At 40.2% G+C, this 27972-nt stretch overlaps 1 protein-coding gene and 1 pseudogene across 1 annotated transcript in view; both read right to left on the bottom strand.

Moving 5' to 3' along the window:
- Nucleotides 1–27972, bottom strand: part of LDLRAD3 (low density lipoprotein receptor class A domain containing 3) — a 268812-nt gene that overhangs the window by 176081 nt on the left and 64759 nt on the right. The window lies entirely within an intron of this gene.
- On the bottom strand, nt 10904–13458 carry LOC127540613 (normal mucosa of esophagus-specific gene 1 protein-like; annotated as a pseudogene).

The following is a 27972-nucleotide window of genomic DNA, read 5'->3' as shown; positions in this document are numbered from 1 at the left end:
AATGAAGACAATAGGTCACAGAGATGTCATAGAAATAGGATCTACTTGACTTGGCAACTGATGAAATATTCTCCCCCTTTTAGAAAACCTTTTCCAGACCTGCAGCCTCTTTCTGTTCTGACCAACTACTAGTATCTTCCTCCTGCTATTACTTTTCATTAATAATGTATCTATGTACCCCAAAAAGGATTTTACAAAAAGGAATAGGAGCCACATATATAAAAACATTTATAACAGCTCTTTTTGGAGTCTCAAAAAACTGGAAACTGAGGGGATGTCAATCAATTGGGAAATGGCCAAACAATTGAGGTTTTTTGGTGTATAAGCGTAATGGAATATTATTGTGTTGTCAGAAATAGTAAGCAGGATGTTTTCAGAAAAACACAAGAAGGCTTATATGAATTGATGCAAAGTGAAATGAGCAGAACCAGGAGAACACAGTACACAATAACAACAACAATGTACGATGAAGAACTCTGAATGACTTGGCTATTCCCAGCACCAAACTCATAATGAAAGTGCTATCCACCGTCAGAGAAAATATTGATGGAGTCTCAATGTTGATCGAAGCATCCTTTTTAAATACCTTTATTTTTCTTGGGGTTTTTTTGTCTCTTTTCTTTCACAAAATGGACAACATAGAAATATATTTTTATGACCAAACATACATCAAATTTTATCAAATTTGCTTTATCTTTATCAAGATTTATTGATAAATTTTCTTTTATCAAATTTCTTGTCTTCTCAATAAAGGGACAGAGGAGGAAGGGAGAATGAGAATTTGAAATTCAAAAATTTAAAAATCCAATATTTAAAAAAATCTTTCATATGTAATTGGAAAAAAAATAAAACATATGTAGCTAATTATTTGCATTTTGCCTACACCATTAGAATGAAAGCTCCCTGAGAACAGGGACAATGGGTTTTTGTTTGTTGTTTGTTTTACTTTGTACATGGCACACTAGGAGCACTTAGTAAATGATTATTGATAGACTGATTAATATGGAATATGAAGGAGAGGAAAGAGTTAAATATGATTTTGGAATTGTAAATCTGGGTGTCTCGTGAGATAGTGTTGTCCTTCCTTAGGAAAAGGGGAAGTTTAGGGAAGAGGTATAAGTTCTGTTTGGGGCATTTAGAGTTTGATATTCCTTTGCAACATCAGTTGGATAGCACAGCATCATGATGGGTAGTACCGTGTTTCCCCGATAATAAGACACTGTCTTATTAATTTTTTGGACAGAAAAAACACCAAAGGGCTTATTTTCAGGGGAGGACTTATTTTAATGCTCTCAATGGCGCCAGTAAGCAAATCACTGGGGAAGAACAGGATGATGCGCTCACTGCTGCAGCTCTGATTGGATGCAGCTCGGAGCGCGGCGTGCGTTTCACCGGGGTGGGGGTGGGGTAAGGGGGGAATGGTGCATACAGAGGGTACTGTAATGTAGCATGCAGCGCAGGGGATCACCTTCACTACAGTAGCAATCTCAATAGGGCTTATTTTCGGGGGAGGGCTTATTTTAGAGGAATCTTACACAGTAAGGGGAGGGCTTATTTTTGGGATAGGTCTTATTATCGGGGAAACACAGTAGATGGCGAATTGGATAGAGTCCTGGGCTTGGAGTCAGACAAAGGAATTGGAATCAAGCCTCGAACACTTAGCAGCTGTGTGACCTTGGTCAACTATTTCAGCCCAAGTTTTTTCATCTGTAAAATGGGGATAACAATAAAACCTCTCTTTGTTGCGTAACTTAAATGAGATAATATCATCATTGTTGGGTACAAATCCCACCAGAGACATCTTCCTATCCTGTTCCAACATAACAGAGGCTTCCCAAAGAATATTCAGTTGGATGACACGATAATGTCGTGAGAGGGGAACGCAAACTCCAGCACTGAGTCATCCGATGGGCTGGCCATTGGCAATTTGCCGGCTCAGATGTCACTTTCCGTTTTTTACTTTATACCATTTTAAGTCTATACTCTTGAGGGATAGCCAGGCAACACACGCCTACGCCAGACTTCACATTTGATTCTGAAAGCCTCCATCAAAGAGACATTCCTGAAGCATCTCCAGGGAGTTAAGGCCCTTCTCCATAGTGGATGTTGCCAGCACACACGCTGTGTGGGGATGATTTTCCTTTTGACTCACTTCTTTTAAAAAACACACACACACACAAACACATACAAGCCATTGGAAGCTACCAGGCGAGGCTGTCCCCAGAGATTTGCTTATAAACATCATTTGAAAAGCCCCCAAAGACCCATAAAACTCCAACCTGATCTGCTTTGGTCTGAATTAATGTCAGACCCAACTAAAGCATCCTTGGGTCAACTAGGATTTGGGCAGGGATCATCACAGAGAACTGCTTTCTCCCTTTACTCTGATGTAGGAAGCCACACTGTCCATCCCCAGAAAAGGAAGGATGGTTGATAATGATTGACGGGGAGTCTGCCTGTCAAGGGGACTATGGATATGGAATGGATCTAATGCATCAGATTTAATTTCTGTCCATTAATCTGCCAGAGAGGTTCATTTTGTTATTATGAACCTAAGGGTTTTTTTCCCCCATTTCTTGAGTTTGTAATGGAGACCATGCTATGCTCAGAATTTCAGGAACTTGATGAGGAGGAAGAAGAGAAGGCGTAAGAGGACAAGAACTGAGTAAGAGGACAAGAACTGACATTTATATTTTGCTGCACCATTTGAAAAGTGTTTTGCATAATTGTGTGTTTGGAGTCTGTGAGGTAGGTATTATAGATATTTTTCTTCCCATTTTACAGATGAGAAAACTATCTTATCTCAGAGAGGGTCATGATCATATAGAGCGTATCAAGAACCTCCAAGTTCTTGACCTTAGGCAACTGTGACATTCAAGGGCATTTTGTGGGGGCTAATTGGTAAGGTCCTCCCTCTATGATGCTGACCTTAACTGATTAGTTAGTATACCAAGACTCCCTCAAAAATCCTTAACAGAGCTCTCATTCACCATTTATCATTCATCTCACTCTTGAATCTGCCCATTTACATTTTCAGAAACTACTTGCCAATAGCCCAGTAGATCTGTTAATCTCACGGATATGGGAACTCAATCAATCAATCAGCATTTGTTAAGAATCAGATCTATTCCACGTCCTGAGCAAGACACGGGGAGACTCTCCAGAATAATGCATGGGGAGACCAACTCGTGCAAGCTGCCCAAACTCTATGACTGCAAGGAAGTCTTCATCGGGCTCTACAGCTGTTTGGGGCTTCCTCTCAAAGTCCAGCTTCCATCTAATCTGCCGTATTATCCATGGAAGTATTTATTTCTACATTGTCTCCTCCATTAAAATATTAGCTTCTTGAAAGCAGGGACTGTTTTCTGCCTTGCTTACCACAGTGGCTGACACATAGTAGGAGCTTAACATGCACTTGCTGGTGGATGTCTCCCCATAATCTCATCAAAAAGGGGTCTACCTAATGTGCCGGAGGCCTTTCCTGAGGTTTCATAACATATATGGTACATAGGGGTTTCTTCTTGCTGTTGTTATTCAGTTAATTCAGTTGTAGGTAGTTGGATCACACTGTCCATAGGATTTTCTCAGTGAGGATACTGGCGTACTTTGCCATTTCTTTCTCCAGCTCATTTTACATTTGAGGAAACTGAGACAAACAAGGTCAAATGACCTGCCCAGAGTCCCATAGGTAATAAGAGTTTGTGGCAGGATTTGAACTCAGATATTCTGGACTCTGGATGCAGAGCTCTAGCCACTCTACCACTTAGCACCAGGCTATACATCTCTTATCTCTCTTGCCATGTGACCCACCTCTCACTTCTATGAGGACTTTTTCTTTTTCTGGAAAATTTACAAAATAAATGAGATCATGTCTGTGCTTTGAGGTTTTAGAAGGAAGGAGAGAGAAAGTAAGCAGGTAAAATTCCTCCCTCCTCCTCCATCCTCCAGGACCCTTGGAAGAGATTCTTCTCACAGCCCCTGGAGGGCAAATAAATGATGATGTCCTTCCGTGCCTCGGTGGGACACAGGAGCCGGACAAGAGAGGCAGAGGAGGAAGAGCAGGTCAGCGTTAAGCAAGTAGTGAATCTAAACTAAGGGAAGAGGGCAGGGGAAGGAGGGACAGCTCTAGGACAAGCTTTATCAGGTTATCTGGAGGAGCAGGTCTGGGTGCCCAGCTTACAACCAGAGGGCTGGGAAGAAGTATTCAGGCCGGCCTCAAGCTCAGCCCTGCTCAGTTCAGCCGGGAAGCTTTGCTTTTGGGGTGTCCAGCTTCTAACATGCATTGGTCAGAGGAGAAAATCCTACATCCAATGTGGAGTGATCATGATCCTTCTGTCCTCCCCCCATACTAGCCCCCTTCTCTCTATCCTCCAGCTCAGAGTGATCTCTCCCACTTTGCCTGGAGCTCTCCTTCCTTCCTCCTTTCCTCCCTCCCTCCTCTCCCTCCCTCTTTCCTTCTTTTTTTCCTTCCTTCCTTCCTCCTTCCTTCCTCCCTCCTTTTCTTCCTTCCTCCTTTTTTTCCTTCCTTCCTTCCTTCCTTCCTTCCTTCCTTCCTTCCTTCCTTCCTTCCTCCTTTTCTTCCTTCCTTCCTTCCTCTCTTCCTTTTCTTCCTTCCTTCCTTCCCTCTTTCCTCCCTTTCTTTTCTTCCTTCCTTCCTTCTTTCCTCCCTTCCTTTTCTTCCTTCTTTCCTTTCTCCCTTCCTTTTCTTCCTTCCTTCCTTCCTTCTTTCCTCCCTTCCTTTTCTTCTTTCCTTCCTTCTTTCCTCCCTTCCTTTTCTTCCTTCCTTCCTTCCTTTCTTCCTGCCTGCCTCCTTCTCTTCCTGCCCTCAAAAATCTATCTTGTATGGGGGGGTGACAACATAGAAAAATGATTATATAATAATTACTATAACTACACAACTATATGATACACAGATACATAATAATAGGAAAATCTATGTAGAATACAAAAATAAGGCACTTGGGGGCGAGGCTCAGGTGTCTATACACTGTGCAGCTGAAAATGCCATTTTTTTTACTTAGGTTTTATTTAAAAAATGCAAAATTTTATTTCACTGGAGAGGATTAAGGAGGGCTTTATGTGGGAAGTAGCATTCTAGATCAGCTTTTGTGAAAACTGGGGATTCTAAGAGACCGAATTGAATGCATCCCCAAAACAGGGCAACAGAGCCTAAAGATGGAGACTGAATATCTGACTGGATGAATGACTGATAAAGTCATCAACTTTTAATATTAATTTCTAATTCTGTTGCTGCAGTGTGTGGTTCATTCTTGACTAATAAATATAATTCAATGAGACATGGACCCAAATAGACAGAGGGGAGGGAAAAGGAAGATTCCAACACAGAATTCTGGGAAATTTCTCAAGGAAGGGGAGAATATTTTTTGGGAGAGGAATAACAAGAAGGCTTCATAGAGGAGATTGTATCTGGCTTTAAGAGAAGAATAAGACATCAACACCCCTAGAAAGACAGTAATATACAGGCCTGGAAGAGCCAAAAAATGAAATGGGAGGGATGTAGACTACATAAAACAATGGGACTATGGGATTTATAGTACCCTTGACATTTTACAGATGTGTAAACTGAGGCTTGGAGTGTGAAAGCGACTTCCTAAGAATACCCTCACTGTAAAAAGCAAAGGCAGGTTTCAAATCCAGATCATCCTTCCAGAGGTAGCATTTTCCCCCACTGTACCACGGAGACAGCCAGCATCAATTACCCACAATCTTCCACCGAGTTGTCTGTAGTCTACGTATGAATTATTGGCTGGCTAATCATTTTCCATTAGAAAAGAGATGCAGACAGTGTTCATGACAATTTTCCAGCCAAGCAAGAAAGGGAGGAGGGGAACGCGGACTGAAGGGCAGAGGATGAGGGGGGGAGAAAGAGAATGAATATTAACGGTTTGTCTTTTAAAATTTTCTTAAGTAGCTTAATCCATTAAACCAGCCTGGCTCTCTTCAGCAATCTGCTCACGCAGGCCCCCTCCCTCTGAGTTGATCACAGACGACAGGCCCTCCATCATGGGGAATTAACCGACTTCTTGAGCAAATGATGTTTGTACATCTCACAAGTGCCAGAGTTAAGCAGTATTTACGGCTGGAGCCCTCTCTTTAGTATGCACAGTGGAGGAGGAGCAGGTCTCAGCACAAAGGAGGAGGCCATTTGCCTTCACCAGAGGGTCCTCCGGGCTTTTAAATTGAAGGGCCATGGCCAACCCAAACGAGTCCCATGCAGATCGTGAGGGACAGCTTCTGAGCTCTGGACCTTCCAAGAAAACAAAGCTAGTCTATGGACCAGGAGGAGGTGACAGAACCCCATCTGGTGAAGAGAGGGGGCCCATGGCACACACTCCATGTACGGAGAGAATCTCCCCCTTGGTGGCAACCATGGTGGAACTACAGTGTAGAATGAGGAACACAATGAGGAAGCCTGGGCAAGTCTGTTTATCTCTCTCTGTCTCAGTTTCCTATCCTGTAAAAATAAAGTAAAATAAAATAAAATGGACTCAATGGCCTCTAAGTTCCTCTTTAACTCTAAATTTATGAGCTTATGGACCTTTTTTCCCTAGAAGCAGGGTCATGTACAAGGGAGAATGTTGGACTTGCAATCAGGAACAATTAATCATCATCATCATAATCATAATAACCGGCATTTTTAAAGTGGTTTAAGGCTTATGAAGTACTTTTAATATATTCATCATTTAATTTTTGCTATAAATGTCATGTTATTATTCTTCTCTTTTTTTACAGCTGAGGAAATCAAGGTACAGATATGTTAAGTGACTTGAGGGATAGGGAAGCTTCAAAACCCACCTCTGACCCACATTATCTGAATGACTTGGGACAAGTCACAACCTCTGAGGGCCCCATTTCCTGATCTTTGAAATGGGAATTTGGATGCTCTAAAGGAGGATCAAATGAGAACAATGTAAGGAGTTCTGCAAAACTCAAAGTGCCATATAAATGTGCTGACCTTTGGAGGAGGAGAAGTAGGAAAAAGAGGAGGAGGAAGAAAAGGAGAAGGAGGAGGGATATTCCTTTCACTGGACAATTGTTTTTCCTTCGTTCTTGAAGACATTCGGGAGGGATGCCGTGACATATAAGTGCAGTGGATTTAAGTAAGATTTACTGGACATGTAAATGCCCTAAGAGGGCAGTGCAAAGTCACCAACCCCCACTTTCTCCCCCAAAGACATCTGGGTCCAGTGGGCAGATATAGGACAGGATGACTGGAGATGGGGATGCAGACCGTGGCCTTTTTAAGCTAAGGTCTTCACCGGGTCTCACACATAGCAGGTAGCTAGTGGTCTTAAGCAGTCTTTGAGACGTGCGTTAGAGCTTCTTCGTCCCTTTTGGCTCTGGGGCTGTCTGGCCCACACCAGGATTCTCTTATTTTCATATCCTAACAAGACACTAATTGCTGCTTTAAACCTGAAGCACCTGGGGCTTTCCTCCCTCTGCCAGGCAGCTCTTGGGCCCTCTAGACCTCCACAGTGAGCCGTCACGAAATGCTCTGGTCAGAAAGTTCCCCGACTGCCACCATCAATTTGTGGTGCCCGCCTCCAGATGGGTCCCAGGGCAGCGGGCAGAGCTACCATTTCCTGGGCTGTCATCCCAGGTCTGAGAGCGCTCCACCCTGGGGAACCCAGAGTCAGCCACACGCCGTCACAAGCTTAGTTGGAGTGATTTTTATCCTGTCGAGGTTTGGGGGCTAGACTCATGATTCTATCAATGCTCTTGAGAAATTCTCCCACCAATGTAGATAACAATAGCTCTGTCACTTAGGATAATAATAATGTTGTTGTTGTTGTTAAGTCTTTTAATCATGTCTGACTTTCTATGACTCCATTTGGGGTTTTCTTGGCAGATGCTGGACTGGTTTTCCATTTCCTTTTCCAGATCATGTTACAGATGAGGAAACTGAGGCAAACAGGATTAAGTAGCTTGTTTAGGTAGGAAGTGTCCTGAGGTCACATTTGAACTCAAGTCCTCCCTGCTAATAATAATAATAGTTAATATTTATATAGTGCCTTAAGGTTTACAAAAATATATTGCAAATCTTATCTCATTTGAGTCTCACAAAAACATTGGGAGGTAGATGCCATTATTATTTCCTTTTTATAGATGGGGAAACTGAGGCAGGCAGTGATAAAGTAACAGGGTAGTCATTGTCTGAATATGAATTTGAAGTCAGATCTTCCTGATTCTAGGCCAAATTCTCTATTCATGGAGCTCTCCAAATGCCTTTATCCCTGAAGAATAGATCTAGATCTGGAAGGGGACACACAAGATATCTAAGTATTTCCATTTTACAGAAGGGAATACTGAGACCAACAGAGAGGTGATATGGCTTGCTCAAGATCACACAGGTAGAACATGGCAAAGGTGGGTCCAAATCCATTAGTTTTTTGTGCTGCATCCCACAGCCTCTTCCCAGTTCTATCTACTAAGCAACACTGCCTCTCCTGAAGACACACTGATCTTGGTTAAACTGCTTCACGCCTCCCCTTCCCTTTTGATTCTCTGTTATTAGGGATGAGTCTGAGAGGAAGAGAGGGAGGGAATGTAAAAGCAAAAGGATAATCCCCAAACTATACTGTGGGTGAGAGGAAGAGAGAAGGTGATGTAAAAGCAAGAGGGTATCCCCCAAATTGTGTTATGGGCAAGAGAGGGAGTGGGAGGTGATATAAAAGCAAAAGGGTAACCCCCAAACTAGGCTGTGGATGTGAGAGGGAGGTAATATAAAACCAAAAAAGTATCCCCTAAACTGTGCTGTGGATGAGAGGAAGAAGGGGTGGCTATGTAAAAACAAAAGGGTAACCCCCAAACTAGGGTGAGAAAGGAAGAGGGGGATGATATAAAAACAAAAGAGTAACCCCCAAACTAGGCTGTGGATGTGAGAGGGAGGTAATATAAAACCAAAAAAAGTATCCCCTAAACTGTGCTGTGGATGAGAGGAAGAAGGGGTGGCTATGTAAAAACAAAAGGGTAACCCCCAAACTAGGGTGAGAAAGGAAGAGGGGGATGATATAAAAACAAAAGAGTAACCCCCAAACTAGGCTGTGGATGTGAGAGGGAGGTAATATAAAACCAAAAAAAGTATCCCCTAAACTGTGCTGTGGATGAGAGGAAGAAGGGGTGGCTATGTAAAAACAAAAGGGTAACCCCCAAACTAGGGTGAGAAAGGAAGAGGGGGATGATATAAAAACAAAAGAGTAACCCCCAAACTAGGGTGAGAAAGGAAGAGGAGATGATGTAAAAGCAAAAGAGTATCCCCCAAACTATGCTGCAGATGTTTCAGGCTCTTATTCATAAAAGACAGTTTAAATGGGAAAAAATCCATTATTAAGAACACAAAGATCCCTACTAACCAATTATGGCACAGACATATCATTATCAAGGCACGCTAATAGATTTCTGTAGTTAAGAGAAGGTTGATCTGGGATCTGAGATGTCTATACAAAGCAAAATTCCTTCAGATGTAATGTTAGATGCTATCACAGCTTCAGGGGTGATAAGTAAAATCCATTAAAGCTGAAAAACTACACAGGCACGACTCCTGAAGCACTCCCCCTCCAGCAGCTAATACATCTTTATACTATGAGACAGATAATAACAACAATTATATAATGGTAATAATAATAATAGTGAAGGATTAGCAGGAGAGACAGGATCATCAGAGCAGTGGTGCTGGGGCCAAGGTTCCAAGTCTGGAGTCAGAGGGTCCTATGTCTCCCAGTCTGGAGGTTCTGGGTAAGCCACTTCATTTTTCTGGATCTGTTTCCTTGTCATTAAATAAGGGGCTCCATGATTTCCTAGCTTTCTTCCAGTTTTAAGCCTTCTGAAGGTTTACTGAGCACCAATTATGCACCAAATATTGTGTTGGGGTTCTAAGAGATGGATAAGATTGTGAGAGACATTGAAGTAACAAGGCAAAAGAATAAATGAAGTTTCCAAGGTTCTTTCCAATGGCAACGGTCAATGAAGACTATGAGAGGAAATGTGGGGGGGGGGAGGGAGAGAGACAGAGACAGAGACAGAGAGAAAGACAGAGATAAAGAGACAGAGACACAAAGAGAGAGACAGACAGAAAGACAGAGAAAAAGAGACAGAGACTGAGACAGAAAGACAGAGATAAAGAGACAGAGACACAAAGAGAGAGACAGACAGAAAGACAAAGAAAAAGAGAGACTCAGAGACAGAGAGAAAGACAGAGATAAAGAGACAGAGACACAAAGAGAGAGACAGAAAGACAGAGAAAAAGAGACAGAGACACAAAGAGAGAGACAGACAGAAAGACAGAGAAAAAGAGACAGACACAAAGAGAGAGACAGAAAGACAGAGAAAAAGAGACAGAGAGACAGAAAGACAGAGATAAAGAGACAGAGACACAAAGAGAGAGACAGACAGAAAGACAGAGAAAAAGAGACAGAGAGACAGAGACAGAGACAGAGAGAAAGACAGAGATAAAGAGACAGAGACACAAAGAGAGACAGACAGAAAGACAGAGACAGACAGAAAGACAGAGAAAAAGAAACAGAGAGACAGAGATAGAGAGAAAGACAGAGATAAAGAGACAGAGACACAAAGAGACAGACAGACAGAAAGACAGAGGAAAAGAGACAGAGACAGAGGGAGGGGAAAGACAAGGAAGGATAGGGGAAGGAGGCTGAGAGGGACTTTACTACTTTACTACAAGGCAGCAACTATAAGAATCCATCTTGGCCAGCTTGCCACTTTTAAGGCAAACTGAAATTTCTTATTCAGAGGCCCCCAAATACAGGGAGACCCTACAAATGTAACCAGAGCCCCTCTGCACGCTGGTTCAGTAGTCTAGTTTGTGCAGAAAAGTTTCCACTTGATTGGGAGAGTGTGCTCTAGAAGGAGATTCTCCACTTAATCAAGTGACAGTCTGCAGTTCTTCGACAGGTTCCCACTTAGGGTTAACTGCAAAGCTTTTGAGGCTGGTAAGGATTCACATTTTCCCACGGTTCTGGATTTTTCTTCCTGTTAACAACCACATCAGTTTTGAAAAGGGAATGTATGGACAGAGAGGCTGCTCCAATTCCAGCAATACTCACAAACGTGATCAAAGGAATAAGTTCTTTCTTTTTCATCACAAACTGCAAAGAGGGTCATGATCGCAACTTTGGGGGCGGCAGCCAGTGAGCAGGATCTAATATCTGAGCGAGTCTTGCCACGGCTGAGAACTATATTCAAGGAGCTTATTTTCTAGCGGGAGATGACGCCATGGGAGAGATTGTTGCTAGACCCAGGGAGAGAGGAATGGGAGAAGTAAATGTGTCTAAGTCCACTGGGGAAAGGGCCCACGTCCACATGCTGTTTCGTTCAGATTTCCATCCATTAACTCTTTGTTTTTTTCCCATAATCCTTAGATTTGGCATCTGGGACCTGCATTCAAATCCAAACTCTGCTTATTTATTCCTCGGAGCCCTTCCCCAAAGAATGTTCTGGGCAGGCAGGCAGTCATCGGCCAGGAGAAGGGGACTCGAGGGCAGAGGTTCTTTCCAGTTCTAAATCTATTCTATGATGTAGGATTAGGAAATAGGAGCTCAGAGGGGTTAACTTCCTTGCCTGTGGTCGCAGCTCGTCAATGCTAAAGGCAGGATTTGAATATAGATCTCTCTGCACTGTTGGTCCAGGGCTCTGCGCTCCATCTCAGAGGACACCTAGAGCCCACCAAAAGGGCTTTTCCCTCTTCCCCACCATGGACATCGCCGTGCTGCCCATCATCACTCTAACTCAGCTACTGTTTGTTTTTCTCCGTCTCCAAGGAGCAGTGACAGCTGCAGGGTGGATGGCAACATTTCAGGCTGGCACTCTCGCCCGGAGCACAAGCAGAGAAAGGGGTTAGAGCGGAGAAGTGGCCAGCACAAAGGGAAGCTTTGGATAGGATCCCAATTCTCAGGTGCCCATCCTGGTGGGTGGGCTGTATCCTAAAGGGGAACCTTTCGAACGGACCAGACTGCCCCGGATCCCTCCAGCGTGGAAGATGACAGAGATCCTATGAGCTTAGGAGGAGGAGGGGACAAAACCTCCATCCAGTCTCATCTCAAATAAAATACCCGTGGAGGGGGCAGAAATGGCCTTGGATGGACCACCAGCATGAAGAAGAGGAATCCATCGGGACTGTCAGAATCACGGCCCCCAAAACCAGACTCTTGCGGCCTTTTTGGATCCATCTCAATGTTAAAAGACACCCGAGACCTTTTACAAGGTACAAAGGGAGCCAGCCAACTTCCCTTGGAATGCAAGTGATAATCTGCTATAGGCAGACTTGGATGCCCGCCTGGCACTCGCTCGCACATCATGCCTCGGAGCGCCCATGCTACAGAAACGAGAGTCACTTACTGGCAATGAGACTCCTCCGACCAGAGGGGATTCCAAGCTCCAAGAGGCCTCAAAGGCCATTCTGGCTAACGCAGCCTCTCATTTTTACAGATGAAGAAAAGAAAGAAAAATTGTCCAGATGGGAAATTCGAGCGAGACAAATAATAAACAAACAAACAATATTCTGCTTTCCATTAAGTCAGCTACCAACAAGCAGATTTTTTAAATTTGCATTTTCACAAACAATTTTATAATTAACCATAATAGACAACTGTAAGCTCCTTGAGGGCAGAAACTGTGCAGCTTTTATTTCTGTATCCTCAAATGTCTTATGCTAAATACATGTTGAACTAAATCATGACTGAAAAACTTAGGTGACAGAGAGTGATGGTCAAGACATAGATGAAGGACAATCTAGGCAAATATCATGCTTCCGCAACACAGAAAGACAAAATTTCTCTTTAAAAAAAGTAAAAACCTGAAAGGGGCTAGAGATACTAGAAATCAAAAAGATCAAAGACAACAAAAATAAGTGAGCAAGCTTTGGCTTGCGAGAGAAGGTGGAAAGATGGCTGAATCTGGAATCAGGAGAGACAAAGAGTTCAAATCACATCTCTAATGTTTATCAGCTATGTGGAAGGAAGGAAGGAAGTGTTTATTAGACACGTGCCATGTGCTAGGCATCTCATCTGATCCTTACAACAACCTTGAGAAGTAGGTGCTATTCTTATCTCTGTTTTACAGTTGAAGAAACAGGCAGATGGATTCCAGTTCTGGCTTTCCACTGTCTCCCTTCACATTTCCAGCCTTTGGTTTCCTTATTAGAAAAGTGGAAATAATTATATCTCAACCACCCACCTCATGAGTTTTGTGAAGAAAAGCATAAGATCTGATGTAAATGTCAACTACTGTGTTTTTACAGATGAGAAAACAGGGCTATGTGACTTACCCACAGAGACTAAGTGCTAGATTTGGACTCGGGAAATTGAGTCTTCCTGGCTCCACTTTTTATCCACTCTGTCACCTGGCTGCTCTCTATAGCAACAAATTGTGCTGCTGTTGCTGCTGCATAAAGCGCATCATGAAGAGCGAGAAGAAGCCCATCGCTAGCTGACCTTGAGTGGGATTCCTGACCTTTAATATTTTTCACCTAGTTGACCCTTAACTGGCATATCCTCTGTTGGATGGTCACCTTATAGTTCAAATAGATTAGAAGCAGGATTCTGGCTTAAGGAGAGCAAGAAGGGATTCTCCTCATCATCTTGTTTATCGTGGAGCAAGACTGAAAGGAACATTAATCACCTGAATTAGCAGCACCTCCAATTAAGCTCTTTTCTAGTCTTTGATTTTTATTGCACAATCAAGAACAGTAATTTTTCTACTCTCCACCTTCTACAATTCCTCCTCAGAAGGAGCCCATATACTAACAAGGGATTCAACAAGTATAGATAGAGATCAACATATATGTATGTGTGTGTATTCCTTAATAAAATCATATCTGACTCTTCGTGACCCCACTGGGATTTTCCTGGTAAAGATACTGGAGGGGTTGTCCATTTTCTTCTCCAGCTCATTTTACAGAAGAGGAAACTGAGGCAAACAGGAGTTTGCCCCAGCATGAAGAAGAGAACTAGTAAGTATCTGATTCTTTCTCCTGATTCAACGGCTGGTGGTCTATTCACTGTGTGGCCCTATATATAAAAATACATTTTATGGAAATCCACACACAATTGCACATACAGAGCAAATATAAGGTAGTTAAGTGAAAGGTAATTTGGCTTAGAAGTACAAGCAGACTCATACTCTGGGCTTGGCAGCAAGGCACCATGCTCTGTACCCTGAAGGCTAGTCTCATTAAGTTGGCAAGGCTCATTGCCAAGAGCTAGCCACCCCAGTTATGAATTTTTTTTAACTGTAAAATTTTCTAATGATAGGATTTTTTAAGTGTGGGGGAATTATGATGTGCCTTAGAAGAGGGAATACCCACATGGATGAAAAGCTTGGATGCTTGAAGTCTCAAATTTCCTCAGCACAAAGAAATGTTCAAAGTCCATATCAGAGGATCAAGAGTAAAGCAATCCAGCTAATTTACACCAATGGATTTAGCAACTGAAGATGGATTTTTGCTTGAGTGAGCAAGAGCTTGGGATTTGGCTCCCTCCCTCGCCTTCTTTAGCCTTCTCAACCTTCTAAACATGTCTTCCTATTTTCCCCCCAGTTTTTCAGAAAGTATTAGTAATAACTTCTTTCTGGGAGGAGGAGATAAGAAAAAAGTAAAGGAGAAAATGGTCTAGATTCATGTGATTTTCCCTGATGGGGGGGGATCTTTCTCCATAATACAGACAGGCAACTCATCTGTAACGTAGCCTCAAATACATTTTTGGAATGACCAACGTGGGACTTTGTTTTGCTTATTAAGAATGTGTGACAAAGCTTTTGTTTTTCTTTTTTCTTTCCTTTTCAGTTGACAGGGAGAAGAGGGGGAAGATGGGAGAGAGAAAAAATAAATGTCTGTGAACTGAAAACAAAATTTAAGGTTACAAAACAAAAAAGTAGAGATCTATAGCTGGGAACACGGGGAAGTTAAGGGATTATTATTACACAACTAGTATGTAATAGTGACAGACGTGAACTCAGGTTTTGGGGATCCCAAAGGCAGCTCCTGATCTTGTTTCTCAGTCATATTACTAATAACAAGAAGCACAGACCAACATAGTAGCAAATGCTTTATATATCCTTTACATATATCTATAAGCAGGAAACTTACAGAAGATTTGCAAAGTGTTTCCTCAATATGAGGAGGAAAGGGATAACTATCCATATTTTAAGATCACATTATTAGGAAGGGTCTGAGGCTGAATTTGGACTCACCTCTTCCCAACTCCAGGTTGGGCCCTTTATCTACCATACTACCTATGAGAGCAAACTGAGGCTCCAAGAACTTAAGTCTTGGATAAAAGATTAAAAAAAAGCTAGAAAGTATTAAAAGACTTGAATGTAAATCATGGTTTGGCCAAAATTGGGGCAGTCACGTAACCAATCTGGGCTGAAGTTTCTTTACTTGTAAATTGAGTTTTTTGGGGATCTAGGTGGCCCCTTATTTTGTTTCTTGGTCATATTAGCAAAAACAACCATGACAAGAATCACAGACCAACACAACCAAAGCAACTGCTTTACATATTATATATATATGCAGTAAACCTATAGAACTTGGACTAGATGACTCTGTGTGTCTGGCTCTAGATTTCAACTCCTCAGTTTCCTCCCCTGTAAAATTGGATCACACAACCTCAAAGGTCCTTCTAGCTGTAGATATGAGTCTAACTTTCACTCCTACCCCCACCGGGGGCTTTCTCTCTTTTTTATTAGTTCATTGGAGTTCCTGAATGGCACCAACTCATAGATGTCCTGTTCTCCGATCCCATCCGGCATCACTAAGCCCATCATTTCACTTGACGCTGCAACATTTTTATTAAAGGGAGTCTTGCAAATCCCTTTAGTTCTGTGTACAAATGAGTTTATGTCTTTTTAAAAAATGTTCAAGTTTGGCTCTTCTAACTCCCAGAAAACAAAACTGCTTTTGTTGAAATTTCTGCCTGGGCAAATAGATCTTCTGCCAGCTCCTCTAGCCCTGGGCTGCTCCTGTATAAATCCCAAGCTTGGATAAATGGGTAAGGCCTGGGGAAGGGGATGCAGTGAGAAGATGCAGAAATGGTAAACCTGGTGTTAAGAGTTTCTTCGGAACAGATGGAAGGAAACCCAGAGCTCATCAAGAGTCGAAAGTCCAAAGGTCACCCAAAAGCCTCATTTTGAAAAAGAATGAGCCAAAGGATCCTAGTTTCAGGTAATGACAGAATGGAAGAGATTCAACTGGGAGAGACCTTAGAGACACATTTCATCCAGCATCCCATCTAATTGAAGTTTAGATGCAATGACAGAGAATAAGATTTGAAACTAGAAAACACTGAAGAGTTCATCTGGTTCCAACCTCATTTTCCAAACAAGGAAACTGAGGTTCAGACAAATAAAATACATAGATTTAGAGGCAGGAGGGGCACTTTAGTCCAACTCTTGATTTTTCAAATAAAGAAATTGGAATTCAGACACATAAAATACATAGATTTAGAGGTGGGAAGGACACTCTAGTTCAACCCCCTTATTTTCCAAAAAAGGAATTTGAATTCAGACAAATAAAACATATAGATTTAGAGGTAGGATGGATACTCTAGTCCAACCCTCTCATTTTCCAGATGAGGAAACTGAGGTGAGATATTGTAGGATCAGAGATTAGAGGTAGAAGGAACCTTAAATCTCATTTATAGGCAGCTAAGTACTGGACTTTTAGGTAGGAGAACCTGAGTTCAAATCCAGCCTCACATTTAATAAACTCTATGACCCTTCATTTTCTTCATCTGTAAAACAAGAAAATTTACCTCCCAAGGTTATGTGAGTATAAAGTGAGATAATATTTGTAAAGCACTCTGAAAATCTTGAGTACTTTCTTAATGAGAGCTATTATGATTAATAATAGAGAAGAAAAACTGATGCCCAAAGAGGTCATACATGGGTAAACCCTCATCCTCTGATGCCAAATATGGGCTCTAGAATTCTGATACATCCAGATGTACCCTCTGTTTCTAGCCTAGGAGGTAAGGAGAGGATAAATCTTGTGTTCTTGAACCCAATGAAAACACCTGACCAGACCTCCTCTATTTAAAAAACAAAACAAACAATCTTATTTGATATATTTTGTGACAGGTTAGATTTATAGGGAAGGAGATAGGAAACATAATTTAGGGGGAAATCTGTTTTGTTTTTTGTCATCCCTATTTTCCCTACCTTCACTTTCCATAAAAATTAAAACAAATTTTAAAAACAAATCTTGAGAGAATGAAGGAAGCCATTTTCTCTGACTAATTTGTTTGCAGAGGTGATTTTCTCATTTTCGTTTATGTGGGGAGTACCTAGTAAAGTTACTGACTCATAGAAGGATCTTTATCAACAGATGTAAACAAAGGATTTCCTCTGATGCTGCAGATGAGAACAGAGTCTTATGAGTTATGGAAACTTACCAATGATGAGTACAGACCTGATTATTAATTTGAAGAAATGCTTCCCTTCCCTTTGAGAGGCAATTAGGATTAAGGGACTTGCCCAGAGTCACCACATGTAAGTGTTACGTGCCTGAGACTGCATTTGAACTCAAGTCCTCCTGGCTCTGGGACTGATGCTCTAATCACTGTGCCATCTAATTGCTTCCTATTGGATCCCTTCTTAATGCCATTCTCTTAGCCCGACTTTCTGCCCCAGAGGTTGTAACTCCTGATTAAGTATTAAGAGGAATAGAAAGAACCTGGTCTCCAGATTTTAAATCTGGTATCTGAATCCTAGCTATACCACTTAATAACAACAGTGTGACCATGGACAAGTGCCTCACTTTCCCGTATTTGTACAATGGGGCCAAATAATTCTTGACCTTCCTCCCTTACAAGGCTATTATGAGGAAAATACTTTGCCAATTGTTGAGTGCTAAGGAAATGAGAGTTGTTATCCTTCCTGAAATTCTTGTTTCCTTTACATTTGGGAGTAGGGCTCATAAAATAAGGACGAGTCCCTTGATGTGGAAGACAATCTAATTCAATCTGAGAGATGAGAGAGAGAGAGAAAAGAGAGAGAGAGAGAGAGAGAGAGAGAGAGAGAGAGAAAGAAAGAGAAATAGACAGAGACAGAGACAGAGAGAGACAGAGATAGAGAGATAGAGACAGTAAGAGACAGAGACAGAGCCACACAGAGAGAGACAGAGACACAGAGAGACAAGAGAGATGAGAGATACATAGAAACAGAGTGAGAGACAGAAAAAGAGACACAGAGATGAGACAGAGAGATAAAGAGACATAGAGAGAGACAGAGACAGAGATTTTAGACAGTATGGTAAAGCTTATGGATCCTTGCTCAGAATAATGTTATTAAATGAATAAAAATAAATTACAAGGTCTTTTGGGGCTTAGACCAGTGGATTTTCACAGATCTTTATAGCTTAAGGTCTTTGGTGTCTGATCCCATGGTTCGTATTAAGTATCAGGTGATTCTTTGAAGGCTTTGTCAATTGGGACTGAGAACATCAAATTGCTTCCCCCAATGCAGACAGTTAAGACACAAATAATAATCTTAAAAAAGGATGTAGAGCACAGGGACAATGGTAAGTGATTTGTTCAGGATCGCATCACTACTGTTTGTTGTTTGTCCTTTGTTCTTAGAGAGGACCGTTGATATCAGGAAGGTGATATCTTGACTTGCAAGCGAATTGGACTTCAATGAGACAGCTGTGCAAAGTCATCAGCCTTACTCTCTCCTCTAGATCATCTGGGTCTAGTGGCAAGACATAGGTTAGAATGACTGGAGATGACTCAGAATGTAGTGAGAAACCTCGGCCTTTTTAAGTTAAGGCCTTCCCCAGGTCTCAGTTTTTCTGAGGCAACACCCATTCAGTGATTTAAGACTAGGTAGAAAATGAGACAAAAGATGATCTAGTTTGCCTATTGAAAAAAAAAATCATTCTGGGAAGGGAAGATTCTCTGGGTTTCTGAAGAGAAACAATTGCTATTTACATTCATTCTGAGCTATCAAGACCCAAACAGCGACCAAGTGAAGGTCAAGGCTGGGACCTATTATTGATCAATCAGTGAGAGCAGAGTATTTGGGTTTAAGGCCTGGTCAAGGAGCTCCACTAGAATCCCAATGGGCTTTATCAAAGCCTGATTTTTCCAGTGCTCTATTTCAAGAAATCATAAATGAAACCTCATGGGACAAAAGAGTTAATTGTCCCAGTTTTTTTTTTTTTTTTGATGATAGAATAAATAAGTAGGGAGAGAAAAAAAATCTAGCCCACTCCATTACTATGAATCACAGGAAAAACCTGAAATTTGATTTTTATGATTCCAAGGTTTTATGATTCCTCTCTGTCACATGATCCCTTTAGTCATGAAATTAAGTTGTACTTAATAAACTTTGGTGTTTAAAAATAAAAAATACTTTAGATCTATAAGAAGTATAATGATGCATATTTTATATATTATGTTTCTATATTTTACTTTATATTATTTACACAATAACATAGTATACATAAATACTTAATAATAATTGCTAGCATTTATACAGCACTTAAGGTTTCAAAGGTCCAGATTTTTGTTACAGATATAGATACATATATTACCTGATTTTCTGTTTACATATATGTATATCTATCATATGTACAAGCATATATGCATATGATATACATCTATCTAGGGAGACAAAATTTCTACTTCTTTTATCCCCAAAATGTCAATTTTTTTTTACCATGTCTATATTTCCATGAATTTTCTATCTATAAGTCATTTCAGCACTTTGATCTTCATTTTCTTCATCTATAAAATAAGATTATTGGACAAGATGATTTACAAAGTCACTTCTCTGAGTCTACATCAAAAAGATTTGGTTTTATAAAAGAAAGAAAAGAAAATAGATAAAAGTAAAAGGAATGTCTTTTTTCATGCTAATGCTTCATAAATCAGGTCTTTCCTTGTGATGATGTCATTTTTGCCACCGTCCCAAAAGATACTAGTTCTCATCAGGACATCTTTTTCCTTGCCTACTGAAGATATTGACTAGAGATTAAACGGGAGACAAGTCTTAGTGAAAAAGAAGAAATGGGAATAACTGAATCTTTGAGCCTGAAAAGAGATCACTGAGTCTAGCCCCTAACTAAAGAATACACTTCTTCTGCCATCTTGATCACTCAATGTTTGATTGGGCATCTCCCAAGACACCACCTTGGAAATACAGTGTTGAGAATGGTCTATTATTTATATTGAAATTATAGTATAAAATGGGGTCACCAAGGGGACATGACTGAAACAATGGAACAACAACAAAAATAATAATATTCTACATAATGTGTGTAAATATATGTATATGTATATATATATATGCAATCAAAAATACCTATACTCAGATATGTGAGGGATGTTGGAGGACGTTCATTCCAATCCCTTCCATTTTATAGTTTGAAAATGATTTGTGTAAGGTCATATTGGGATGGGTTTCAAATTTTAGCAGGCAGGTCATTTCCAAAGTGTTAAATAAGAGTGGAGTTGAGCTGTTTCACACAGCCTGCAAGACTGCTTTGGAGGCTTGAGTATTTTCTGAGCCCCAAATATTCCAATCTTTTCAAATTCTGACCTCTTTTCTTCTAAGCATCAGAATCGTAAGACAAAAAGAAAATAGAGAGAACTAATAGAGCCATAACAAGTGACTATTTATACTAAGTCGAGACATCTTCTTCTTTGCTTAGAGATAGAGAAAATAATTGCTTGGAAAGAAAAAAAAATGAAATAGCCTTTCTGAAAACCGTACTTTTCCTCTCGTATTGTTTTGTTTTGTTTTGTTTTGTTTTTTTGATGTTCTCGAACCAGCAGCAATAATAACAATAATAACAAGAAAGCCCTCTCAGTAGATACCGTGAGTCACTGCGTTTTCTGCATGGATTAGATTTCGGCTGCTCTCTGTAAGCAAATCAATAATGAAAAGAACCACATTTGCATTTCATCAGCTGCTAGCACTTTTATGAAGATACACTACAGGGACAATAATGGGAGTAGGAGACTCATTCGTCCTGGTAGGATTTTAATTTCGCCCTCTTTCCCAATCTACCCCTTCCTACACAAACATTTGGCGGAGGGTTAAAAAGGTAGACTTGTCTCCATTCTAATGGAAACTCATTTTTTCCCCCAATCATACAAAGGGGAAATAATGTAGGGCAGTCTGCTACTTGGGTTTTTGTCCAATGGTTACCATGATAGCCAAGCTAAACTTACAAAGGGAGTTGATTAATTTCCTTGCTCCTAACAGCCATTCCCTGAAGGAGGGAGGATTGGAAGTTTGAAGGCTGCTGATGTGGTAAATGGTCCAATCTTAGAGCTGAAAAGGGAGTTTTCAGAGAAGATTCTGAGAAATAAGGCCACTGATTATCAGAGAAATCCTAGAATAATAAGAAGCAAATTCAAAAGATATCAGGAAAAAAGAGGAATTCAGAGACACTTAGGAAGTATCAATGGATGAACTGACACACAATCAAAAGACAGTAGAGTATAGTTCTAGAACTGTGATCCAGGGTCCCTGAGACCCTTTCTGGGAGTCTACAAAATCAAAACAATTTCATAATAATGCAAAGATGTTTTAATTTCTAATATGGTAAATATCAATAGACATAACTCATAAGAACAAAAGCTTTTGGAGAGTCTTTCATTATTTAAAAAAAATTAAAAGTGGTCTTAAGATTAAAAATTTTGAAAGCTGCTGAATAGTGGATAGAATGCAAGACTTAGAAACAGGAAACCTGGATTCAAATCTTGCTTCAGATGCTTATTGCCTTAGGACTCATCCAGGTGACTTCCCTGGTAAATGAGGGCATTGAGCTCAATAATCTCTAAGGTGCTTTTTAGCTTGAGTTCTTTGACCCTCAGATCCATAATGACTGAAATCATGAAAAGAGAAAATGATATTACAAATGACCAAAATTCAGATCAATGTTATGACCAGGCTTGGTTCCAGAGAAATGATGACTAAACATATTCACCTCTTTTCAAAAGGAAGGCAGAAGGACCCAGGATATGGAGTGCTTTATATTTTATCAGAAGTAATCAATTAATTCAACTAATATAACCTTTTTATGTTTGCTTTGCTGAACTTTATTTGTGAAAAAGATGTGGTAGATGCTATGTCTACATAATGAAGTAATGGGGACAGAGCAGTAAGAGAACAAAAATCTCAGTCTAGGGGGTAGCACCTTGGAGAGGGAAGATGGTATGAGGGGAAGCACACAATTAAAAACCAATGTAATGTAGTAGATAGGATGTGAGAAATGGAGTTAGAAAGACCTGGATCTCTTCAGCTGGCCACTTAAAGTCCTTCAAAATTGAGCTTCAGCCTCTTTCTCCAGGGCATTTCCCATGAGTCCCCTCTGTGATTCAGTTAATTGTCCCTCTTACAGAATGCACTATGTCCGGCCTCCATGTTTTGCCCAGGTGGTGCTTTCCTACTGCTACATCTGCTGGGGACTCCCTCCTCAGCCACTTTTTAGATTCCTTCAGAACTCAGCTCAAACACACTTCCTTCATGAGGTTATTCTTATCCCTTCCAATTGTTAATAGCTCCTCCACCCGTTGCCTTGTATTAGCTTGTAAACATTTGGTAGTGAGTTGTAAGTGTATCTATCACTATCACTTTCCTAAATGCAATTTCTTCCATTCTATTTTACTATTACCTTTGTAACTCTGGGGCTTGCCACAAAGTAGGCACATAATTTCTGTTCAGTTCTTCATTACCCCATATGTTTTTTCCTTGGCAAAGATACTGGAGTTGTTTGCCATTTCCACATCCACCTCATTTTACAGATGCAGAAATTGAAGCAGGCAGGGTTAAGTGACTAATTCAGGGTCACACAGCTTATAAGTATCTGAGGCTGGATTTGAACTCAGGAAGATTAAGTCTTCCTCAGCCTCACCTAGCTGTCCTTATAGTAGGGCTTCAAAAATGCTTATTGAGTTATCATTTGATATGAATATTTCCTCAGATACTTAGGAACTATGAGACTTGGCAAATCTCTAATTTTTAAAAATCTCATCTGTACATGATAATTGTGGAAATATGTATAGAAGAACTTCACATGTTTAACATACATCTTACTGTCTAGGGGAGGGAGTAGGAGGGGGAATAAAAATTGGAACACAAGATTGTGCGAGAATGAATGTTGAAAATTATTGGGACAGCTAAGTGGCGCAATGGATATAGTACCAGCCCTGAAGTCAAGAGGAACTGAATTCAAATCTGGTCTCAGACACTTAACACTTCCTAGATGTGTGACTTTCGGCAAGTCACTTAACCCCAATTGCCTCAGGAAGGAAAGAAGGAAGGAAGGAAGGAAGGAAGGGAGGGAGGGAGGGAGGAAGAGAAAAAAAAAAAAGAAAATTATCTATGCATATGTTTTGAAAATAAAAAAAATTTAATTAAAAAAATTAAACTGGCAAAGTAAAAAAAATCTCATCTGCAGCAGCAAGGTGGTACAGTGGATAGAGTGCCAGGTCTGGAGTAAAGAAGACCTGAGTTTGAACCCAGCCTCAAACACTAGTTGAGTAATCCTTGGCAAATCAATTCACATCTACCTCAGTTTCCCCATCTAGAAAATAAAATTATAATAGTATGTGTCTCCGGGAGTTTTTGTAAAGATCAAATGAGCATATCTATAAAGTGTTTTGCAAACTTTAAAATACATTATAAATGCTAGCTAATATAACTCTTATTTGAAAATGTCCTGTTTCATTTTATTTTGTCTGGGGGAGAGAGGGTTAGGAACTAGGATTTCATCAGTAGTAGAAAATTCTCTGTACTGAGGAACCTCATCTATCACCTACCGTTGATATAGACAAACACACTGAAGTTATAATAAGCAAATGAGAAAATAGATATAAAGCAAAGTCTGACAAATGGCGGCTGTTATTATTATTGTTGTTAAAACAATGTAAACAATCTCTTAAATTATCAATAAACTGTGGTTAATAAGTTGAAGCAGACATCTTAAGCGGGGTGCTCATGGGGATGGGGAGAAGAAAAGTAGTATGGTTTTGGTTTAGTACAGGAGCCCTTTGCTCCTTAGGTTCAAAGCCCACCTTTGAAACTTATTACCTGCCTGAGGTAAGTAACTTAACTTTTGTGAGCCTTGATTTCCACATATGGAAAATGGGATGGCAGTATTGGATTAGATGGTCTGTGAGATCACTTCTAGTTCTAAGTCTATGTTTCTATAATCCTATCCAACTCCTGCCTATGATGGTTATGATTTAGGGTCAGTCCCTTAATTTCCTTACCCCTAAGTTTTGTCAACTGTAAATAAAGTCTGCTGAACAAGAGTTGGGGAAGTGGAAATCATGGTCCTGTTCTCAAATTAGCCATGAGATCCATCAGCCCGGGAGCTACCAATCACCCGGAGTAAAGAAGAGAGGTTCTCTGCCGTATCTTGGACCAAGCTGAAAATCCTGTCTAGGAAGGCAAGAATGACCTGGCTCACCTCCTATTTGATGGAAGGAGACAAGGAAAAAGAAAGGTCAGTGAGGTCCAATAGAAACCTTTCCACATTCTAATGTTTTAATTGAGGAGGTCAAGAGGCTGCTTTAAATCTCAAGAGCTCTCCGCTTTCCCAAGACAGGGCAAAAATACCCAAAAGAAGTAGGCTGGCGGTGGAAGGGAAGTATGGCCCTGCTTATCTGTCTACAGTTATAGATGCACATATACACACATATGCATGCATTTATGTGGAAATAAACACACATATGAATGTATTTATATATTGTGTATACATGTACACATATGTATATATAAAAGACTGAATATATGGACATATCTAGATCTCTCTATATACATATATATAAACACATACACAAATTCATTCTGGAAAGCTCAGAGGAGGCAAACCGGAGCGAAGGAAGCTTGTTCTCCCAAGAGGGCATGGCTCTAAATCAGAGAACCTCAAAGAGATAAACAACTGATAAATAAAGGGCTACAAGACCAAAAAAGGTTTCCATCCTCCCAAATGTGTTTATGACTGTGCCCAATTTTGAACAGACTTTTCCCAGGCTGCCCAGATCACAGATACTGAGAGGGTTTCTAACCCCCTGCCCAGACATCCTCTGTGTCTCTGAGGTTTTCTTTGGGGGCACCATTTTCTGTGGCCGTGAGTACCCCTGCGGGGCCTGGCTACTCAGGGGGAAAACCAAAGGCTGTGTCCTCACCCTCAACAACCTTGGAGGGCTATGGAAGGCAGCCTCCCCTCCCAACCCTGCTTTTCTTCAGATCACCTCTGAATGATTCCTGAGTTCTGTTCTTTTATTTTTTTTTTTATTTTTTTGGTCAACCTGGATCTGAGACCTGACTACAGAGTAAATGAATACATTTCTCACCTATGCTTGGGCTCATCAGCTGCTTAACACCCTTTAGTTCTTTCTTCCACATCTCAATGCTCTCCTTAAGCTCAGTCCAATTCCTATCAATAGCATTGATTCTAATATCACAGGATCATGGCTTTAGAACAAATCTTTGAGACTGAAAAATCAATGACTCGTTTTGGAGAGGGGAAACCGAGGCTCGGAGAAAGTAAGGCACTTCCCCAAGATGGTTCCAAGGACAGTGGTCTTTCCGCTGTAACCTTCCTCCCACTAGGAAAATACTGTTTATAGAGACCCATAAAGAAAGTTGTTCACTTTCTCCCATAGACCAACAGCTCTGGCCCAACTATTTTCATTCATTTACTCATTTGTGTATCTCTCTAACATAATTCAGCAATAATATCAAAACCTGTAACATAAGATTTCAAAAAAAAATTTTAATGGATTTTTAGAAATTTTATTTATTTATAAGGACTATGAAATGGCTTCCAATTCTCAAAACTAACAAAGACTTTCCCTCCCTCTCAAAGCAAGGGTCCAAGCTGGAAAATTCTTAAAGTCATCCTGTCATGTCATCTCCCTATGGCTCCCATCTATCTTTCCAGGATTTCGGATTACTCTCATGTATGCTTATGGCCCAATCAGACCAACCCACTACTCAGGGCCCATACACAACATTCCCTCTCTCACTTTTGTGCCTTTACAAAGAGGCCCCCAGTATATTCTTTAGCTTTTAGAATGCTTATCTTCCTTTAATAATAACAAACCTACATAACCTCTACAATGTTCTATTCACTCTACTTAGCTCTTTACAAATATTATCTCATGAAGAGAGCCTTCCAAATCCAGAGAAAAGGATTGTGGGAACTGAGAATGGATCACAACATCACAACAATAAAATATTTTCACCTTTTTTTGCTTGTTTTTTATTTTTTTTCCTTTTTGATCTGAGCAGCATGAGAAATGTGAAAATATGTATGGAAGAATTACACATGTTTAACATATATTGGATTACTTGATGTCTAAGGAAGAGGGTGAGAGAAGTGAGGGAGAAAAAAATTGGAACAAAAGGTTTTGCAAGGGTGAATGTTGAAAACTAATTTTTTTATTCTGAAAATAAAAAGCTTTTAAAAAAAATATTATGTCATCTGATGCTCACAACAACTCTGAGAAGTTGGTGCTATTATTATTTCCATTTTGCAGATAAGAAAACTGAGACCAACAGAGTTTAAGTGACTTATTCAAGCTCACTTAGCTAGAAAGTATTTGAGGTTGGATTTTTCCTAATACCAGGCCCAGAGATCCATCTAATTAGCTACATGTTATCATTTAGGCATATATGACTTGTATGCTCAGTGACTCATCCTAAAGGAGACCTCTCCCCCAGCTCTTACTGTTTTCTATCTATTACAATTATATCCATTTTGTAGAGATAAAATTATATAATACATATAATTTTATATACTTTCCTTTTTACATTTGAAAATGTTTTATTTATTTATTATTTATTTATGACCAAACTTATGACTTAAGAACACGTCATTATTCTTCAATTTCTATTTGCGTGGGAGAGAATTAAAACTCAAAAACCCTTTCTCACAATTAGAACTATCCAAGAGTAGTTATATTAGAAGACAATGTTTCCCCTTACTATTAAGTCTTTAGAACAAACTGAATGATCACTTGGAGATGCTATGGTGGCAATTTTTTGTTCAGATAAAGGTTGAAGCTGGTTGTCTTTGAGGTTACTTCTAACTCCATAAATCTATGGTTTTAAGTGCCTCTATTTTTTAATTGGGAGCCAATGATAGCTTATGGAAATATACACACAAATATAAGTATGTATGTGGGTATACACACACACACACACACATGCTTATATACATATATATATATGTTGAGGATATAAATCCTACAGTTTATGCAAATTAAGTATACTTTCAATCAAGCAAGCATTTATTGGGCACCTATTATATGCCAAGTACCATGCCAGATATTTGAAATGTAAAAATAAAATGATACTGAATGATATCAAGGAGCTCAGTTTCTATCAGGAAACAGACTGTTTTAAGTGTAAATATAAGGGAATTTAAAGAAGGAAGGAACAATCAATGGGGGAGATCAGGAAGACTTCTTGCAGAAGGAAGCACTGGAACTGAATCCTTGAAGTGAGTGAGGACTTTTAAGACAGGAATAAACAGGAAGCACATCCCAGACATGGAGTACTAACTGTGCAAAGGCACCAAGACCAGAGATGGAATATTATGCATGAGAAAACTCTAGAAAGAACTCTGATCTGGTGGACCACTGAGTGCAAGAAGGGCAATCGTATTCAACAATAAATCGATCACTTGTATGTGTTTCCAGCATAATCTGGCCCTCTCAGGGAGCATTTCATTACTGCCATTAGAGCCTCAATACCTAGTACAATTCTTGCACACAGTAGCCACTTAATAATTTTTTGATGAAACAAATTGAGTTATAAAAAGGATTTCAAGATTGACCAACCTCACCTAGGAACAGTGATCTCAGATTAGACCCTGGGAGCCAGCTCTAATTTACTTAAATAAATGAGCTCTCATTTCTCCCAGTTACTCAATCCCATAATACTACTACAGCAGATATAATTGCAAAGCAGGTA

This window comes from Antechinus flavipes, chromosome 6 (genome assembly GCF_016432865.1).
Source record: "Antechinus flavipes isolate AdamAnt ecotype Samford, QLD, Australia chromosome 6, AdamAnt_v2, whole genome shotgun sequence".
NCBI classification, from domain to species: Eukaryota; Metazoa; Chordata; class Mammalia; order Dasyuromorphia; family Dasyuridae; genus Antechinus; species Antechinus flavipes.
The sequence above is the reverse complement of the archived record's forward strand: the minus strand, read 5'-3'. Positions and strand labels throughout refer to the sequence as shown.